The sequence below is a fragment of the Octodon degus genome, unplaced genomic scaffold, assembly GCF_000260255.1.
Source record: "Octodon degus isolate 3935 unplaced genomic scaffold, OctDeg1.0 scaffold00476, whole genome shotgun sequence".
In the NCBI taxonomy this organism is placed as follows: domain Eukaryota; kingdom Metazoa; phylum Chordata; class Mammalia; order Rodentia; family Octodontidae; genus Octodon; species Octodon degus.
The window spans coordinates 147552-151800 of NW_004525052.1; positions in this window are offsets into that span (position 1 = coordinate 147552).

Consider the following 4249-nt stretch of genomic DNA (forward strand, 5'->3'; position numbering starts at 1 on the left):
GATCCACATTCAGATATGATGAACTAATTTTGGGGAAGTGTAAACCCTTTAGATGTTGGGTTGTATGCAGCTCTGGAGTTGCCATTGTGGACCACAGACAAATGAGGAGACCCTCAGTGCAGCAGGTACTTGCTGGCCTGCCTGGGAAGTGCTCCAGTGTTTTACCAATATTATAACCATGTCAGCCTTGGGCTCAAAACCATATAATGCTGCAGCTCTGTTATTTATTGAAGGACTCAGTGGTGCTAGGTGACAGTATAGCAACAGCAGGCAGGCTTGCCATGCCCATCACGTCCAGGAGTCTCTGTTTTGCCAATGGTAAAGGAAGATCATGCCTGCCATACTTATGCAGAGGACTTGTCCAGGAATGGCTCCTGAGTTCTGTGGGAGGCAAAATACTGTTGTGGATAAGGGTGAACCTGGCATGGTTATACAAGCCACTATGTAAGGGCAGCATTATAGCAGCCTGAAGCAGGAGGATTGCAAGATTGAGCTCAGACTGAGTGACTTATAACTTATTCTGACCCTCTCAAAATAAAGTGAAAAAGGGTTTGGGATGTAGGTCATTGTGAACTCTGGTTTCAATCGCCATTACTATAACGGCTTAGTTATTTAGCCCAGGAGTAGGCAGAATTAGCTAAGGTATAGTTGGATAGATAAAAGTAAGTAGCACCCATTAAGTTAAGAGTTAACTCAAGGTGATATTTAAGGTTAAACATATATTTAAAAACATAAAAGAAAAATAAAAAGTTAGGGTAAGGATGGAGAGATAAGGACCTCTCCAGGAAAAATGTTCTTATGCAGAATATGTCTGTCTATAGTAACTGACCAGAGGGAGCTGGGGTTCTCATACATGCATGCTCTTGCTTTTAAAATCCTGTGCTTAATGGAGAGGATTCTTTTGCTACACCAGAGTATGACTTGCTCTCTGCTTCCCCCTTTGGAGAGGTGAAGTTTTGAGAGGATGGTTCTTCATCTGTATGAACATGATTCAAACTGCTTGCCATTATTTCTGGTTGGTTTAATTATAATGTCACTTTTTCACTTTCAAAACAGTCCCACCATGGGTCATAAATTCTATGATCCTAGGCTTAAGACTCTCTGATGTTACAGCCTAGACATCTTTCATCAGAATGAGGTTATGAACTTCAAAGAATACAGATTACATCATGAACAAGTTGCATTGCAGAAATGTGGGCTTTGCAAATAACACAAACAGGTGGTCTTTATTAGCTACTTACTCTGTGGAAAGCAATCTAGCCTTTATACAAGCATGTAATTCTTCCTTAACTTTAAGAAAAATTGTGGTGCACACTTGTACTACAAGCACTTAGGAGGGTGAGGCACAAAGGCTGCAAATTCAAGACCAGTCTGAGTACACTTGGGAGATCTTATATCAAAATAAAAACTACAAAGGTAAGTCAATGTTAAGACCCTGAGTTCAATTCTTTGTACACACATGCAAAAAGCACAAAAAGCAGCAACAAAAACTAGAGATAGATCTAATAGCTCCATTTTACAAATGAAGAAACTGAGGAAGAGAGATTATGATCTGGTGAATGAGGAAGCCAGGGTTGGTGTTATTCTGATCCACAGTACAATACTGTGTCTCCCATTGTAGAATTGTAACAATTGAGGACATTATATTAGTAAAAATCACAGGCAGTATTTATTGAATGCTCGCTGGAGCAAAAGCACTGACATGTTTTGGGGGTGTACACCACACCATTTCACACCACAGCACAGCTCGGCAGGAACGTGCCACTACCAGATCATAAACCAGCACCAGTAATGAATTAGACAGGTGCAGTTTAAAACAGGGAAGATAGTTTATTTGGAAAGGAGCAGAAAATAAAAAAGACAGATAGCTACCCTGGAAAACTAGGGAGCATCAAAAGTGAATACGCCCATGGTTTTTATTTTTTCTTAGCTCCTTTTTGTTAGGACTGGTGTTTCTGCCCCACATCGGACACCTGAAACTTGCAACACTCTGGCTCTCTGGCTGTCTTTGGCTCTAGCTTGGGTGCCTCTGTCTATATCCTTTTGGCCATTTGATTTCTTCCTGCCCCTTTGTGATGGATAAGTGTGGAGAGAGAGAACCTCATAAAAGGGCAGCTTGGAATTAGAAGAGAAGTAAAAGGGACATGTGTGGATCTGGTGCAGTGGTGTGGTGATACTAAAGTGAGAATATACAGGTGCATGTCTTTTATGTATTTAACAAGTGTCCCTTGATGTCCCTTTGTCTACTTTTTATTTTATCAGGTGAAGGTGGAGGCTGGTTACCCTGATCTTTCTTTTTTTGGCAGAACCAGGGATTGAACTCAGGCCTTTGTGCTTGCCAGGGAAGCACTTATTCCACTGAGCCATCTCCCCAGCCCACCCTGGTCTTTCTTATTCCTGGATGCATCCTTGTTTTGGCTGTCATCTCTCCCTGATAAATTCTTTTGTTAGTTGTATTACTTAGCACCTTAATGGTTCTCATTTTTCTCTCTTTCATTCTTTGTGATTGCTAGAGTCTTAACTGCAGAGACAGAAACTGTATTTAGTAAGATTTTTTGCAGGTTCTTTAGTAAAGCTTAATGAGATACTATTTTACCCCCCCCCACTTGCCTACTATGTGTCCCTACAACTGTCATGTTATTTATTTTCTTTTCATTGAACCCAGTGCCTTTACACTAAGCTACATGCCCAGCTCTCCTTTCTTCCCTTTTTTTCTGATTTTGGTACTGGGAATCACACTCAGTGCCTTATGTTTACCAGGTAGGTGCTATGTTGCCGAGCTACATACCAAGCCCGGGAGGCCAAGTCTTATTAACTTATCTAGGCTGGGCTCAGACTTGTGATCATATCACTTCAGCCTCCCAGAGTTCTGGGATTACAGGAATGGGCCCCAGGTCTAGCTTCATGGCCAATCTTATTTTAGCATCAACACCGCCTGTGGAGTATATTCAGTAACTGTATGAGGGATGCTGTTTCAGTTTTATCTATTCACTCAACAGATACCCTCTCTGTTCCTGCTATGTACCTGTTACTGTAACTGTCAATGAAGTTGACAAAATCCCACCCTTCAGTTTGTTTAGAAACTGATGGTAACGCATCAGAGCATATGACATTTCTGGTAAGGGTAGTGAAGAAAATAAAGGAGGAGGCATGGGAAATACTGAGGTGGAGGGGGAAGTGACTGTACAGGAAGAGGGGGAAGGAAGGCCTTCTAGAGTTGACTAAAGAAGGCCGGAGTGGAACCATGTGAAGATCTAGGAGAGAGCATGGCAAGCAGAAGGAGTAGCTGGTGCAGAGGCTGTGGGACTGCGTTGGGCTGCATTTCAGGAACAGCAAGAGCCTGGGTGACACCGGGCTTGAGTAAGTGAGAGCAGGAAAGGGGTTGAAGGACTGGAGGTGACATAGATAGTAGGTGGCAGGGCAGAGACTTGAGCAGAGCTGGTAGAATTTCAGAGCTCATTTATTTCATGTGTGTGATGCTGATATAACTATTGCACAAACCAAGGTCATAGTCTTTCCGGGTTGAAAAATGAAGTCATGAAAAAATGAAGGAAATTAGGAGAATATTGATTAGAAATAATGAGAAGAGCTCCTGAGGCCAGATGGGGATACCAAGTGGAAGTCATAAAACAAAACAAAAGGATGTCCTTGTATACAGAAGCAGAGGGCTGGAGCTTTTCTTAAACACTTGACCTGACAGGACTGAGGTCTAAACAGGATCAGTGATTTAGCTGATTTAAAGGAAACAAGCTACTTTACATTATTATAGTTTTCTAAATCCAGCCAGGAATGAAAAGTGAGTGTCAACTGACCCAGTACACTCTGTAAGCGCTCCCTCCCACTTTTTTTTTTCCCCCTGAGGAAAGGTCCTTATTGCTTCCTTCATATCCTTGCTTTTCATTTTTTGTGTGTTTTCTTTTATATTTTTAAACTTAAGTAGCTGATTGAATAAGCACTGGACTGTGTGTGCCATATATTTTTTTCCAGTTGACTACCTTAGCTGATTCTGTCTATTTAGAGGCAAAATAGCTAAGCTGTTATGGTAGTAGAGTTTGAACTAGAGCCATCACAATGAGCTGCATCTTCAGTCCTGATATACACCCCCAGCCCTTATTTAATTTTATTCTATTCTATTTTATATTATATTATTTTGACAGGATCTCACAAAACTATCAGTTAGATGGGGTTCAAACTTGCAAACTTCTTCTCTCAGGCTTGCAGATTCTGGTAAGACGCTGAAGCACATCTC